This window comes from Peromyscus maniculatus, chromosome 1 (assembly GCF_049852395.1).
Source record: "Peromyscus maniculatus bairdii isolate BWxNUB_F1_BW_parent chromosome 1, HU_Pman_BW_mat_3.1, whole genome shotgun sequence".
NCBI lineage: Eukaryota > Metazoa > Chordata > Mammalia > Rodentia > Cricetidae > Peromyscus > Peromyscus maniculatus.
Genome location: NC_134852.1, coordinates 99,540,439 through 99,558,014, shown reverse-complemented (window position 1 = coordinate 99,558,014; position 17,576 = coordinate 99,540,439). Strand labels below are relative to the sequence as shown.

Genomic DNA, 17,576 nt, shown 5'->3' with positions numbered 1-17,576 from the left:
AAAAGCAGTGGCAGAACCACTGGAGAGATTTGGGGTCATTGAAGTGGAAACGGACATGGACAGGAAGCCACCAAATATAGCAGACAACATGTAGGTTTGTCTGTGTACCACCTACTAAGACAAAATAATAGGAAACTTCTATTTATATTTTTGGAAATGAGGAAAATAACATGGAATATGAGGGTTGGATAAAGAGAGCTGCATTCTAATTCAGACTCTGCCATAAGCTAAACAGATGATCCCAGGCAAATAAGTTACTTTCTCTAGCATCTACTTGTGCTTTGTAAAGGTTGGTGAGGAGCTGGTAGGATGAATAACTTAGGAGAAAGTCCCTTTAAAAAAAAACATGCATGTTTATAAAGTTTCATTAATATCAGAATTCTCTGTGGCCTTGTAGTGACAATTTTCTAAGGACTTGTAAAGTTAGATAACTCTGGAGTAGCAGCGACATGCTCTTGCGTAGACACTTGACATTAAGATGAGAAGTCTGAGCGCCTTCAACAATCCCTGGGTCCCTAATGTGGTTCCTAAGGCTCCACTCTACACCCATGAAAAAGGAGTTATCCTGAGTTCCCCTTGAGTCTTCCCTTAGCACCTCCTTAGGCTTAGTGACCCGGATCAAGCAGAAAGCAAGGTGCTTCGCCACGATGTGGGTAGAAGTTTTACTAGCAAATTCTCTCACAGTTCTTATTGAGAGGACTTTTTTTTTTTTTTCATCAAACTTCACACTGTACCAAAGTTGTTTTCTGGGCTTTCCCCTAGGGGATGGGGGGGCTCTTTGATTAAGAGACACTGACCTCAGTTTTCAGTGTCTCAGCACTTAGCAAAGGGCCCACCTGCAAACACAGCAGACATTCACAGAATGCTTTGGGAAGGAATGAATGAATGAACACTAATACAATGATGTTAATTAGTTTCCAAATCAAAGTCACTAAGGCAGTATTTACCAAAACAAAAAAAAATTGCATTTTTCTACAATTATTTCTAAAAATGAGACCAAAGCACCTACAATTTCAATAAGCCCCTTAGATGTCCCTGATGTGAAAGCCTCTTCAAAACTCATTCACTGTCAGTGGGCAGATCAATGGCCTAGATCTGAAGATGAGGCCTGATATGTTCAATAAACATCATTGAAAAACTTTCCTGGAGCTCTAGGGGTGGCTTAGCATGCTTATTACTCTTGTAGAGGGTCTGAATTCTGTTCTTAGCATGCACATTGTGGCTCACAATTGCCTTTATCTCCAAAAGTGGGAGATCTGTCCCACTTTTGGCCTCCTCGAACTCCTATATACATGAAGTTCATAGAAACTCAGTTAAGCAAGCACACCTACAAATAAATGAATGAACAAACTTTTTAAAGAAATTTTATAAAGCTTTTTTAGAATTCTGTTCTTTATTAGTAAAAACAGACAAATATGATAGCCATTTTGTATGCCATAAATGGCAGTACCAGAAAGACCTTGCAAAAGAAAATCAGTGAGGAGAAAATGTAGAATACCCTGGGTGATCAGATCCACGGACTAATGTCAGGTTCTTTTTTATTTATTTATTTTATTTTTTTTTATTTTACAATACTATTCAGTTCTACATAATAGCCACAGATTCCCTTGTTCTCTCCCATCCTGCCCTCCTCCCCTTCCCCACAGCCCACCCCCCATCCCCACCTCCTCCAGATCAAGGTCTCCCCCGAGGACTGGGATCTACCTGATAGACTCAGTCCAGGCAGGTCCAGGCCCTCCTCCCAGATTGAGCCAAGCATCCCTGCATAAGTCCCAGGTTTCAAACAGCTAACTCATTCAATGAGCCCAGGACCTGGTACCACTGCCTAGATGCCTCCCAAACAGATCAAGCCAATCGACTGTCTCACCTATTCAGAGCGCCTGATCCAGTTGGGGGCCCCTCAGCCTTTGGTTCATAGTACATGTGTTTCCATTTGTTTGGCTATTTGTCCCTGTGCTTTATCCAACCTTGGTTTCAACAATTCTCGCTCATATAAACCCTTCTCTTTCTCACTAATTAGACTCCCAGAGCTCCACCAGGGGCCTAGCCGTGGATGTCTGCATCCAGATTCCTCAGTCCTGGGATGGGGTTTCTGGCACAACTATTAGGGTGTTTGGCCATCCCATCACCAGAGTAGGTCAGTCCTGGCTGTCTCTCGACCATTGCCAGCAGTCTTTTGTGGGGGTATCTTTGTGGATTTCTGTGGGCCTCTTTAGCTCTTTGTTTCTTCCTTTTCTCATGTGGTCTTCATTTACCATGGTCTCCTATTCCTTGTTCTCCCTCTTTTCTTGATCCAGCTAGGATCTCCCGATCTCGTTCCCTCGACTCTCGCCCTTCATTGCTCCCACTCATGTCCAGGCTGTTCATGTAGATCTCAGCCATTTCTCCGTGTTTTTCTTGGGGTCCCGTTTTCCAGGTAGCCTCACTGGTGATGTGAGTAGCAGTCCAGTCATCCTTGTTCCACATCTAGCATCTTCTATGAGTGAATACATACCATATTTGTCTTTCTGAGTCTGGGTTACCTCACTCAGGATGATTTTTTTCTAGATCCATCCATTTGTCTGCAAACCTCATGATGTCATTGTTTTTCTCTGCTGAGTAGTATTCCATTGTGTATATGTGCCACAATTTATTTATCCATTCTTCAATTGAAGGGCATCTAGGTTGTTTCCAGGTTTTGGCTATTACAAACAATGCTGATATAAACATAGCTGAGCAAGTGCTCTTGTGGTATGATTGAGCATTTCTTGGGTATATGCCCAGGAGTGGTATAGCTGGATCTTGGGGGAGATTGATTCCCAATTTTCTAAGAAAGCGCCATATTGATTTCCAAAGTGGTTGTACAAGCTTGCATTCCCAACAGCAGTGGAGGAGAGTTCCCCTAGTTCCACATCCTCTCCAGGATAAAGTGTCTTCAGTGTTTTTGATCTTAGCCATTCTGACAGGTGTAAGGTGGTATCTCAGAGTTGTTCTGATTTGCATTTCCCTGATGATTAGGGATGTTGAGCAATTCCTTAAATGTCTTTCAGCCATTTGAGTTTCCTCTGTTGAGAATTCTCTGTTTAGTTCTAAAGCCCATTTCTCAATTGGACTGTTGGTCATTTTGATTTCTAATTTCTTGAGTTCCTTATATATTCTGGATATCAGTCCTCTGTCACATGTGGGGTTGGTGAAGATCTTTTCCCATTCTGTAGGCTGTTGCTTTGCCTTATTGACCATATCCTTTGCTCTACAAAAGCTTCTCAGTTTCAAGAGGTCCCATTGATCGATTGTTTGTCTCAGTGTCTGTGCTGCTGGTGTTATATTTAGGAAGTGATCTCCTATGCCATTGCGTTCAAGACTACATCCTACTTTCTCTTCTAGCACGTTCAGAGTAGCTGGATTTATGTTGAGGTCCTTGATCCACTTGGACTTAAGTTTTGTGCACGGTGACAGGTATGGGTCTATTTGCAGCCTTCTACACGCTGACATCCAGTTATGCTAGCACCATTTGTTGAAGATGCTTTCTTTTTTCCATTGTACACTTTTGGCTTCTTTGTCAAAAATTATATGTTCATAGGTGTGTGGGTTAATGTCAGGGTCTTCAATTCGATTCCATTGGTCCACATGTCGGTTTTAATGCCAATACCAAGCTGTTTTTATTACTGTACTCTATAGTAGAGCTTGAAGTCAGGGATTGTGATGCCTCCAGAGGTTGTTTTATTGTACAGGATTCTTTTGGCTATCCTGGGTTTTTTGTTTTTCCATATGAAGTTGAGTATTATTCTTTCCAGGTCTGTGAAGAATTGTGTTGGTATTTTGATGGGGATTGCATTGAATCTGTAGATTGCTTTTGGTAAGATTGCCATTTTTACTATGTTAACCCTGCCTATCCATGAGCATGGGAGATCTTTCCATTTTCTGACATCTTCTTCAATTTCTTTTTTCAGGGACTTAAAGTTCTTGTCATATAGGTCCTTCACTTGCTTGGTTAGTGTTACCCCAAGGTTTTTTATGTCATTTGTGGCTATTGTAAAGGGTGATGTATCTCTAATTGCCTTCTCAGCTTCTTTGTCCATTGTATATAGGAGGGCTACTGGTTTTTTTGAGTTGATCTTGTATCCTGCTATGTTGCTGAAGTTGTTTATAAGCTTTATCAGTTCCTAGGTGGAATCTTTGGGGTCACTCAAGTATACTATCATGTCATCTGCAAATAGGGAAAGCTTGACTTCTTCCTTTCAAAGACAGACACTACCTAAGAATAAAAGGCTGGGAAAAGACTTTCCAATCAAATGGTCTTAAGAAACAAGTGGTTGTAGACATCCTGATATCCAAAAAAAAAAAAAAATAGACTTCAAACTAAAATCAGTCAAAAGAGATCACGAAGGGCATTACATACTCATTACAGGAAAGATCCATCAAGATGAAGTTTCAATTCTGAACATTTATGCCCCAAACACAAGGGCACCCACATATGTAAAAGAAATATTACTAAAGCTTAAACCACATATAAAACCCCACACATTAATAGTGGGAGATCTTAACACCCCACTTTCACCACTGGACAGATCTCCCAAATCGAAACTTAACAGAGAAATAAAGGACTTAACTGATGTCATCACCCAAATGGACCTAATAGATATCTACAGAACATTCCATCCTAACAAAAAAGAATATACCTTCTTCTCAGCACCCCATGGAACTTTCTCTAAAATCGACCACATAGTTGGCCAAAAAGCAAATCTCAACAGATACAAAACAATTGGAATAACCTCCTGTGTTCTATCAGACCACCATGGTTTAAAGTTAGATTTCAACAACAACAAAACTACAGAAAACCTACAATCTCATGGAAACTGAATAATGCTCAACTGAATCACCAATGGGGTAAGGAAGAAATAAAGAAAGAAATTAAAGACTTCCTAGAGATCAACGAAAATGAAGACACCACATACCCAAACTTATAGGACACTATGAAAGCAGTGCTAAGAGGGAAATTCATAGCACTATATGCCCACATAAAAAAGTTGGAGAAATCCCACACTAATGACTTAACAGCACAACTGAAAGCTCTAGAACAAGAAGAAGCAAAGTCTCCCAGGAAGAATAGACACCAGGAAATTATCAAAGTGGGAGGTAAAATTAATAAATTAGAAACTAAGAGAATAATACGAAAAATTAATGAAACAAAGAGTTGGTTCTTTGAGAAAATCAACAGGATAGACAAGCCCTTATCCAAACTAACCAAAAGACAGAGAGAGAGAATCCAAATCAACAAAATCAGAAATGAAAAGGGGGACATAACAACAGACATTGAGGAAATCCAGAGAATTATAAGGTCATATTTCAAAAACCTCTACTTCACAAAACTGGAAAACCTAAAAGAAATGGACATTTTTCTGGATAGGTACCACATACCTAAGTTAAATCAAGACCAGATAAACTATTTAAATAGTCCAATAACCCCTAAGGGAATAGAATCAGTCATTAAAAGTCTCCCAACCAAAAAAAGCCCAGGTCCAGATGGTTTCAGCACAGAATTCTACCAGATCTTCAAAGAAGAGTTAATACCAATACTCTCTAAATTGTTCCACATAATAGAAACAGAAGGAACATTACCAAACTCCTTCTATGAGGCTACGATTACCCTGATTCCTAAACCAACAAGGATGCAACAAAGAAAGAGAACTACAGACCGATCTCCCTCATGAACATTGATGCAAAAATACTCAATAAAATACTGGCAAACAGACTCCAAGAACACATCAGAACAATTATCCACCATGATCAAGTAGTCTTCATCCCAGGGATGCAAGGGTGGTTCAACATGCGAAAGTCCATCAATGTAATACACCATATAAACAAACTCAAAGAAAAAAACCACATAATGTCAGGTTCTTATTGGATTATCTAGTAGCATTATCAGAGTTTGCAATCCCAGTTTAGGATGGAGGGCATTGAGGGAGGAGGAGGCCTCCTTCACCTTCATTTCTCCCCTCTGATCCCATTCCCCATCCACACAGCAGGGCACAGCAGCAATCTGCTTCCTGTGCTAAGTGTCTGGAGAGCTTTCTAGATGAAAGGACTTGCATACTGTAGAGTCCTTTTGGAAAACACAGAATTAATTCAATTTTTCTCCTCTGCAGAGTTCTCTAAAAATAGAAATTGTCCATAAATGGCAGGGAGAGAATAATACGGTAGACTAATCTTCGGGGTGTGGTCTTGAAATGCACGGCAGTAAACAATGTTCTTCTACTCAGTAGCTTCTGACAAAGCGATCACCTTCTCTGTAATAGACATTGTATTGGGTGACAAACAGAGACACTCACAGATGAGGGTAAGGCCCAAACTATAGAAGAAATGATTACTACATAAAGTCTGAAGTGAATGAAGAGATAACCTGTGGTCAGTAATCTTGGATATGAAACTGAGTCCTGAATGAAGAGAACAAGGTGCATAAAGGTAGGAAGTAGATTCTTCCAAGCAGAAGGGTACAAAGACCAAGAGAAGACTTCATGTCATGCAGCATAATTATGGAAAGAGATGAAGTAAAAATAAATAAATAAATAAACAGCAAAGCTCTGGGGAAGCAGGTAAGAGGCTCTCTATGGGAGTTTTTGATGTTCAGGAGAGAGGATCCTAAAGGATGAGTAAGATGTTATAGTAAAGATTAGTTTTGCTAGCTCTATGTGAAGTTAGCTAATATCCAAACAAGATGATGGTATTTGTAGAAATGCACCGCAGTCTAGACACATCAGTTTTGCGATCTCTGGGTGGTATGAAGGCACAGATCTATAAAGAGATGGAAATCTAAAGAGTGGAAAAAAATTCATGCCTGGAGGTAGATATCCAGACAGAAACAAGAATCCATTCGCAAATTGTTGTATTTAATCATCTCTTGAATGAGGATGATGACCAATGTGCTCTACTGGTGGAGTCTAGAGTTCAAAATTTAGTTATAACTTACACCTGGCGGCACAGAAGCAGTATTTTCATCCCTAACACCCCAGAGCTTTATGAGATGTTCTTATTACCTACAGTTTTATGAAGTAGTGATTTTGTGTTTCATACGAAGCTTGAGCTAGGTGGAGCTTTGGGAGGATCTTTAATCTTTGAAATTCCAAAAAGAGGTGCATAGCTCTTATTTTCTTAAAAAAAAAAAAAGCTACTGAAATAAGTATGATGTAGATTTGGGAAATGATTAAAGGAGAGTGCAAAATAAAATGTTGAGTGTGTAGGGAGATAGATCAGTGGATAAAGCACTTCGCCTTGCAATCATAAGGAATGGAGTTCAGATCTCCAAACCCACATAAAAGCTTGGCAGGTATAATGAGCCCCTTGCAATCCTGGCACCTGAGTGACAGAAACAGGGGATCCTCTAGGCAAGTTGATTAATGAGACTAGCTGGAGTCAGAGAGAGACCCCGACTCAATAAATAAGATGGGAAGTGATTGTAAAAAAGACACTTGATAGTGATTCTAGGCTTCCACATGCATGTGCACACATGCATATGCACTCCCTCACACTTGTGCAGCCACATCTTGTGAACACACATATACACATGCACATAACACGCATGCAAACAAAACAAAAAATAATCCACTTCTTACAGATCCTGTTAACTCCAGCCTTCCTCTAGATAAGCTCATTAGCATATAACTTTTGTTCCCTTTCCCACAGTGAATTCATTCCCACAAGAACAATCTCTACACCCATACAATATATCTCTCAGGCGAAGGATGGAGGCAGTGGGACCATCTACCAAGGTCTCTGGGAAAGTTCTTTGAGTTTTGCTTAAAGGAGCTCCCCCATTCTCTCCTCCCCAATTCTGATACTAAGTTCTCCCCACAAATCATACTCTTGCATTCTGAATGTGTTTCAAAGAAGACTTAAGAAATTCAAGGCACTAAGGGAGTAGCTACAGAGAATTCCATGATTTGATTAACAGGATTTTCAGAAAAGCCTTTGGAATCCAGGTACAGTGATTGCATGGAGAAGTGTTATTTATGTCTTATGTATGGTGTTTGAAAATTTCATACTTGAATATAACATTTTTGGTCAAGTTCATTCCCCATTCCTACCACTCTAATCCTTCATCTATGGCCCACATCTGCCCTATTCTCTCCAAATTCCAAGTGTTCATTAAAAAAAATTAATGCTAAAAGCACTGCCTTAGTTAAGGTCTATGTCACTATAAAGAGACACCATGACCATGGCAACTCTTATAAAGGACAAACATTTAATTGGGGTGTCTTACATTTTCATAGGTTTAGTCCATTATCATCATGGTGCAACATGGTGGCATGCAGGCAGATGTGGTGCTGGAGAAAGAGCTGAGAGTACCACATCTTGACTTACAGGCAATAGGAAGTGGTCTGGTTCACTGGGGGTGGCTTGAGCATATATGAGAACTCAAAGCACACCTCCACAGTGACACCTCGTCCAACAAGGCCACACTTCCTGATAGTGCCACTCCCTTTGGTGGCCAATTTCTTTCAAACCACCACAAACATTGAGTCCACTTAGTACTGTCTGTACATACATGGGGTGTAAGGACGTCGACTGGGGTACAGTTAGCCACTCAAGAGACGAATCCCTGAAGAAAACTGACACTTCCTTTCCCAGAAGCCATCAATTGCCAACAGATTCTCAACTGGAAGTAAGACTTCATGCCCACTTTCCCTCTCCTTGCTGAGATTTGGTCTGGCTCGATCCTTACATAGGTCTTGTACATGCTGACACAACCTGAGTCCATATGTCCAACTGCTTTTTTGTGTTCAGAAAATATTATTTTGCTGTAGTTACCCACTATCTCTATCTTTTAAAGTCTTTCTATTCCATCTTCTGCAATGACTCCGAGTCACAAGAGGAAGAGGAGTAATAGAGATGTCCCAATTAGGGCTGAGCACTCCAAATTCTCTGCATATTGACCAGTTGTATAAATTGTAACCCACTGCAAGAAGTTTTTTTTTTACAATGTATTTTTTATTGAAAATAGATTCTTCCCTCATAAAATACATCCTGACCACAGTTTCCCCTTCCTCTATTTTTCCCAGCTAACCCTCACATTTCCTCTCCCCCAGATCCACCACCCCTATTTCCTCTTCAGAAAACAGCAAGCCTCCAAGAGACAACAGTCAAATAGGAAAAAACAAAGTACAATAAGATGAGGCAAAGGGCCCTCATATTCAGGCTGGACAAGGGAACCCAATAGGAGGAAAAGTCTCAAGAGCAGGCAAAAGAGTTAAAGATATACCTGCTCCCACTAGTAAGATTCCCACAAAAACACTAAGCTAACAGCCATAATATGTATGCAGAGGACTTGATGCAGACCCAAGAAAGCCCACCTTGCCACCCTGCTTAGTTGATTCACTGGGCCATGCTCTCCTGGTGTCCTACACCCCCTCTGATTCCTATAATCTTTCCTCTCCCTCTTTGCAGGGGGTTACCCATTCTCCTAGGGAAGGGACATGATGGAGACCTCCAATTTAGACTCTCTTTCCCCATAATGTCTGGATTTTAATTATTTATTTATTTGTTTGAACTAGGGACTGAACCCAGAGACCTGTATTTGTTGGGTAAATGCTTTGACACTGAGGTAAATCTCCAGCCTAATTCATAATTTGATGGCATTATTAGGAGGTAGTAGAAGTTCTCAAAGTTGGGATATACTTAGGTTAAGTAGGTCATGAGGGATGTGCTGTGGGATGTTCTATATGGCAAATGTGTTGTTCTGATTGGTCAATAAATAAAACACTGACTGGCCAGTGGCTAGGCAGGAAGTATAGGCGGGACTAACAGAGAGGAAAAAAGAAAGAACAGGAACACAGAAAGAGACACTGCCAGCTGCCACCATGGCAAGCCGCATGTGAAGAAGCCAGTAAGCCACGAGCCACATGGCAAGGTATAGATTTATAGAAATGAGTTAATTTAAGATATAAGAAGAGTTAGCAAGAAGCCTACCACGGCCATACAGTTTGTAAGCAATATAAGTCTCTGTGTTTACTTGGTTGGGTCTGAGTGGCTGTGGGACTGGCAGGTGAGAGAGATTTGTCCTGTGGGCCAGGCATGAAAACTCTAGCTACAGGGATGTACCCTAAAAGAATACTTCTTATCCATGTTTCCCCTTCTTCTTAGCCTCACTCTCTCTTTCCTAGTCCCTTTTTTCTCTCTTTTTCCTTTTCCCCTGATCTTACCCAGTCTATCCTTGCTCCTGTCTTTTTCTGATTCACATGATGTTGCCCTCACCTCAGTCAAAGAACCATGGATTGAAACTTCTGAAACCATGGACTGAGAAATCTATGTAGACCTCTCTTTCTTCCACGGTATTTCTGTCAGGCATTTTGTCATGGTGAAAGAAAGGCCTATTTTCATTGCATGTGTCCTCTCATTAGACCCTAATCTTCTGGAAAACAGGCTCAGACTTTACAACTGCAAGTGTCAGTTCCTCAGTAAGTAGTTATTATAGATGGCCACAATCGGGGAAAGCTACAAGGTAGCAAAATGTGGTGCTTGGGTGATTAAGCTGCGCTGATGAGATACCTGCATTGAAATCTCACCTTTCTTACATGCTAAGCATGAGTACTGTGGCTAGTCATTTACACTTTCTACTTTAAACTTTAATGTCCTCATCTGCAAAACAGAAAACTAACACCAGCTTATTTACAAACTTGTTTGAAGGAAATCAATAGTAAAGTATTTTATGTAAACCCATAATACTTTGATAAGAGAAGCTGTTTTTATAATAAAACTCCATGGCAAACTTTAAAAAGGGACAGATATTGAACAGTTCAGGGTTTGCAGTCTACAAGGCCTCTGTGTAACTTAGATGTGCAGGTTACAGGGCCTCTGTACTTGAACAGTACAGGAGCCATCAGTAACCTGTAAACCAGGAGAACAGCTCTGCTCTAATAGAAGCTTAGGTTAATACAGAAGGGGCTTGTATTTTGCCCATGGGTCAAAGTTTACTGACACTTGCTAAGTTGTCTGAATATTAATCATTAATAAATGGACCTTATTGGAGATTATTGATCTTGGCAGTAAATAAATAAAAAACAACCCCTGTTCAGGATGAGTTTCAGCATATGGCATATAGTCGGAAGTTTTTCTGTGTCCCGCCTGGCCCGCGGTTGGGACAAATCACTCACCCACAGTCATACAGCTTTTTATAAAATAATCACAGAAAAGCTTAATACAACTGCTTGGCCATTTGCTCAGGCTTATTATTCACTAGCTCTTCCATTTAAATTAACCCATATTTCTTATCTATGTTTAGCATGTGGCTTGGTACCTTTTTTCCAGTCTGCCTTCACATCTTGCTTCCTCTGTGCCTGTCTGGCCAATCCTGACTCAGCCTTCCTCTTCCCAGAATTCTCCTTGTCTGCTTATCCTGCCTAACTTCCTGCCTGGCTACTGGCCAATAAGTGCTTTATTTATCAACTAATCAGAGCAACACACATTCACAGCATACAGAAAGATATTCCACAGCAATGGTACTTAAACTGGGCTCCCCTGAACAAGTCTCAAGATGAGATATTATAGTTTTCTAAATGTGGAAAAAGTAAAGGTTGGAAGTCTGAATTATAAAATCAAGAAATATGAAAGACAGAGTGACAGGTACAATACTGTGCCTTCTAATCACCAAACCATGGTTTATATTTGCTTATAGTCTTTTTCTACTATCCTGAAATGGGATGTTAGGCTATCTAGTGAACTGTAAGCACATAGCCAGAGTATATTTAGAGAACTAATTAGGTAAAAATGGAAGTGTTATTATTAATTTATGCTGATCTGTAAGCAGATGGGTAGCTTGAGTTTGTGACTAGGGCATAAGCCACTCTCAAACTCAGGAAAAGATTTCCATTTCTCAAGTAAGGCATTAAGACTCTGTCAGAAATAATTATTCAGATGATGGTAATACAGACTGGTAGTCATTATGAAACCAATCACGACTATTAAACATACCCATAATCTCCTTTAAATTATACCTTCTAACTTCACTTTGACTTTATATTTCAAATGGGTCTCATTCTTTTATGTTCCCAAGTTCTAACAGCTCCAACCAGAAGAACTAAAAATGCAGAGTAAAATGTATGACCAGGTTAAAAGCTATGGCCAGAGAAGTCAGTCTAGCTGCATCCTCTAACTCCATCGAAATCCATGGGAGCTGAGTGTGTAAACTGTTGTATTTTCCTTAGGACCTTGTTAAAAAAAAATAATGTTTCTTTCAACACACTATGTTCTTAGGGTACACCATTCAAAACACAGATCCTGAAAGAAGTCACCCGATACAAATTGTGCTCATCAATGAATACACAAGGGACTATCAAGGTTTCTTTTTTTCACATTTTGACATTTGAAAACTAGAAAGAATCAGAGATGGCTTATTACTTGATTTAATAGAAAAAGATTTTTAAAATAATGTGTTATGCTCAACTCATTAAAAAGGAAATTAGAGTAACTATTTATCCCTACCCAAGTGCAATTATCTATGCAATTCCAGTTTGTATAAATGCAAGTTTTATAACTGTTTATTTTCTACATGCCTGTAAAATAAATGATGTGTGAGACTACCCTTGAAAAGGCTTCCAGAAAACTCGCCAGTCTTAACTGCTTTCTATGCCAGCTTCTGAATAGCTTAAAAATAATAAAAGAGCTCACTAAATTTAATGAAACACACAGAAAACTTTCCCTTTACAACAACAACAACAACATAATTCTAGGCTATCATTCCCACTGCTCTGTTTTACATGGGGCAAAACACTTAGGAACTGCCACTCGATACAGTTGTCTAATAGAAGAAACAGGAAAAAAAACCCTGCTGCGTGTTATGACAGAGCATCAGACTACAGGCCACACCTTAAATTTTAAAATACACTATAATTAGATATAAAGAAATGTGTATTAAAATAAAGAAATAAAATAACTAGGCAACTTTCGGTGGTCACCTATGCCTCAATTTTTATTTCTTTTGAATGATAATAACGCCTACCCCATTAAGTCTTACAAATAATTGAGTGGGTTCTTACACAAAAATCTTTGTACATAGTAACCTCAAGGGTTGGAGAGATGGCTCAATGGTTAGAGGTGCTTCCTGTCCTACTTCCAGAAGAAGCAACTGAGAAAAAATATGAAGAAGTGGGATGGTTTCATGGGTAGTGGTGCTTGCTGTCAAGTCTGACAACCTTCCATTCCTGGAACTCACATGGTGAAAGGAAAGACCTGCTCCTTTGCAAAGGTTATTCTTGGACGTGTGTCAAGATACACACACCAAAACAGATAAAAGTAATAAAACTGTTATAAATAGCATATTAAAGTGTGCTTGTCAAGACTATGCAAAGCTTAGAGTTCAGTCTAATTTGTATCAACTCATGAAATCTGTGGGCACATGCTTGGAATCCCAGGACTTAGTGGCAGAGAGATCAACACTATAAGGTCAGCCTTGGCTACACAGTGAGTTTGAGGCCAGCCTAGGAAGTGCAAGACTTGTCTCAAAAGTGAAAGAAAAGAAAGAAAGAAAGAGAGAGAGAGAGAGAGAGAGAGAGAGAGAGAGAGAGAGGAAGAAAGAAAGAAAGAAAGAAAGAAAGAAAGAAAGAAAGAAAGAAAGAAAGAAAGAAAGAAAGAAAGAAAGAAGAAAGGAAGGAAGGAAGAAAGAAAGAAAGAAAGAAAGAAAGAAAGAAAGAAAGAAAGAAAAGAAAGAAAAAAGGAAGGAAGGAAGAAAAGCAAAGCAAAGCAAAACAAAACAAAACAAAAGATTTATAGAATTTTTTTGCATAGGTGAGCTAAAAAAAATCCCTAAAGATAATAAATGTTTAGTACTTACTAAAATTCCAAAAACCGCTGCGGTGTAAAATGTCCATTCTTCTACTACAATAAGTCGCACCATCTCAGAAGGTGTACAGTCAAGCACATTCATTCTCTGAGCAGAAGGCATCCACAGGCATATTTACTTTTAAGCCAAATTTGGGAGATTTAATTTAAAATAATTGCTTCCCAATGTACCTATTGATCCTAGAGCACTCTTGGAGATGTGGGTCTAGAGAGCCACTATACACAGAATAGAAATAGTTGAGGAAATTTGTCAGAAATGGGGCTTGAGCTAAAGGAAAACAAGAATGAAGACACTGCAGGTTTTCCTCTGTGGATTCGACTCATCTCAGTACTACACAGGTACAACATGCTTCATTATTTCCCGGCTACACTGTCGGCACCTAATGTCCTACTTGTGAACACAACTGCACCTGAAGCACTACACTTGAAGAGCAATAGGAAGTGAGTGGGGGCAGGGGCTAAGATACAGGAGGACTTCTCTCAACAGAGTGCAGCTCTGTGTGTCTCAGAGACAAACACAGAAAGTAAAAACCAGACTAGCTGCTGGGCTACGGTAACAATCAGGAGGAGTGTGTGTGTGTGTGTGTGTGTGTGTGTGTGTGTGTGTGTGTGTGTGTGTGTGTGTATGATATAGTAGAATCAGATTTAATGCATCTGAGAAATCCAAATACATTTTCACAATGACTACAACAACTTTAGAAGGTGGAGAGAAAGCAAATCACAAAGCTGTAAGAGGGAAGACTCAGATAAAAGGCACCAGTAACGCACCAGGTGAACCTATTAGCTGTTAGCAGGTAGTAGGGTTCAGTCAACACTTGAGATGAGCCCAGATGGCAGGACCCCAAACTTTTAGTATGAAAGCACATTAAGAAGATTATCTATGACCACAGGAAAGCATAAAACATTCATTGTTAGAGTAAATTGAAAGAGTAAGATAGACTGGGCTCCTGAGCAATGTACAAATATAAGTGTAGGAAATTTTAATAATTATTTTAAAATTGCAAGCATAAACCAGGAATGTTTGGGGGAAACTGAGACATTTGAGCAAACAATCATATGCTACCTAGAGAATCCATTCAGGCAGGCTGCACAGAAAATCTGATTTAGTAAAGGTCATTTGTCTTTCCTTTGAATTTAGTATAAAAAGAGATAGATGTACCACAATAAAGATATATATTGTTTTCATTTTAAAATTTGTTAGTCAGCCAGGGGCTACCATATTGTTCCAGCAATAATAATAACACAAAGTTGCTACAGAAAATGGAAGGCTAAGACAGGAAGTCCTACTCAGGGATGGAGTCAGCAGCAGGGCAGACAGTGGTTTCAATCACAAGCTCTAGTTTCATTTAAGAAAGGGCAAGGCTGCCGCTGCTGCTTTCCACAGGATCTGTAACAGGAAGTGTCCATAAGGGTAAGCCAGAGCGTGTGGTTTTGGCTCCTTAGTAGTTCTGGAAATGTAAAAGGAGAAGAATGGAAATCAGATGTTCATTGCCAGCTGATTATGATGTCATGCAAGAGATCTTTAACTGTTTAAAGATTTCCTTTATAAAAACGCTTTCTACTCGACATGTCCCCTGACCCCAAATGCAATCAAAGAAGGAACTGTTTGCTGTTCCCAAATGCTGTCATCTCAGGAACCAAAGCAGTCTAACCTGGGGCTCAGCTTCTTAAAGAGTGCAATGCTGTACTCAAAAGTTAGCAGACCTTTATCTCAGATCTGTGAGCAGCTTGGTACTTCACTGTGTCCATGATGCTTATTATTTCAGAGGTTCCTAATACTGCTGGGGAAAGTTAACCCAGTGGCAGTCAGCCGTTTGCTTGAGGACACTCAGAAGGGCAACTCCAACTGCATTGTTTACAGAAAAGAGGGAAGTACAGTGTGGATCCATGGTTCACCACAAGGTCTTGTACTCTCATGGACATATTGCTGTGAAATTCCATGCCCTGCTCTCCCACACTTGTCCACAGCCTCTCTTCAGACTTAACACTAGTGGGAACTTGAAGGATTAGAAATGCAGTCCTTAAGTGGGAGGGTCAGCCAGACCTTAAGTTAATGAGCATGGTGTTCTCAAACATACACAGTTTGGCACTGCAGTGAATGAACCAAGAACGTCAGAGTGAAGTGAGGAAAACGAAGTTAAGAAAGTTCTTAGGCCCCAAAGTAATTCCAACCCTCCCCATAGCTCGTAGCCTCCTCTCTTTCTTCTTATTAGTTGTCAATCACTACTCAGCACACTATAGGTTTTACTTATGCTGCGCTATGGCTCTCTATGAAGACAAAATTATGTCTGTTTTATAAGCTTTAGCAGTTTCACTCACAGAATTCTTGACTGGTAAGTAAGAAATACTTGATGGTTTTTAATGCAATGAAAGAGTAATAAAAGACCACTTCTCCATAGAAATCATTTGGTCCAGTTTACCCATAGCTACAAAAAGTAATCCAGAACCCTATGTCTCCTTATGCCTAGCTGATGAGTTTAAAAAAGAAAGAAAAAGAAAGGAAGGAAGGGAGGAAGGAAGGAAGGAAGGAAGGAAGGAAGGAAGGAAGGAAGGAAGGAAGGAAGGAAGGAAGGAAGGGAGCAAGGAAGCAAGGAAGCAAGGAAGGAAGAAAGAAAAAATCTGAAGGAAAATGCAGAAGATATTAAGGTGGAGTGTATGACTTGGGGAAAAAGAGTGAGTAAGTTAGCTTATATTTTGGAATGAAAAAGAAAATCCAAGCTAACATCCAGGGAAAGACTGTAGTTGTGAAACTTCTGTAAGTTAATCAAGAACCAAGGGAAGAATAATAAGAAATAGGCAATTAAGGATTAAAAGAACTGGAGACGTGCTCTGGAACAGGAGAGCCTTTTTAAAAAGACAACACTGGGAACTGGGGGACAATAACCTCTACACACAGGAAAGCTTCAAGGCAGTATGTAGGTGGTTCAGGTAATAAGAGTGTCCTGGAAATCAATATAATAGACAATGTTTCAGGTAGAACCCCATCAGAGACTACCAACTCCCTTCCCCATTTTCTCATTTTGTGAGTTAAGCGGCAACTTAATCCTGCTGGGTTTACACTTCAGAGATACTCTCAAACAAGCTTTTTCTTTTCTATTCCTTTAGCCACTGATCTTGAGGAAGGTCATTTTCCCATAGGAATCCAGGTAAGGTTGAAATCAAAGTAAACCTGTTTAATGAAATGTATTATTCTCCCTATTTTAACATATATAGCTATATTTAAGATATACAATATTTATCATATTTATAGTCAGAGTACTATGTAATAGAACACCCCCAACCCACTTTAAATGATGGCTATTGAAGAAATTTCACCCACAATTTTCTGGGGACGTGTACAAATGTCTATAATGAAGTCTACATATGAACTCCATAAGTAAAGAGACAATACCTGTCTTATACACACCTGAATCCCAAACAAGTATTAATGCTTGGCCTTCACAAATATCTAAATATTTGTTTTAAACTAATTAACAAAAGTAGAACAGCCATGACAAAAAGTATACAGATTGAAATCCTAATGATCTAAAAGATATATTTAAATTCACACAGAAAACTATAACAAGATAAGGTGATGAATATGCTAAGTGTCCTACATTGACTATCATCCAATGAATAAATGAGTCAAGGCAGTACAGTGTGTGTCATAAACTTGTGTTATATTATATGCCAATTAAAAGTAAAATGAATGAAATAAATTTATGTTCAATGATATTTTCTTTTAAGATTGAGATTTAAAATATAAACCAAAAAGGGAGCTGAGAGTG

At 39.4% G+C, this 17,576-nt stretch overlaps 1 protein-coding gene across 1 annotated transcript in view; it reads right to left on the bottom strand.

The window, feature by feature from the left end:
* Positions 1-17,576, bottom strand: part of Rab38 (RAB38, member RAS oncogene family) — a 67,606-nt gene that overhangs the window by 26,009 nt on the left and 24,021 nt on the right. The gene's annotated exons all lie outside the window — the stretch shown is intronic.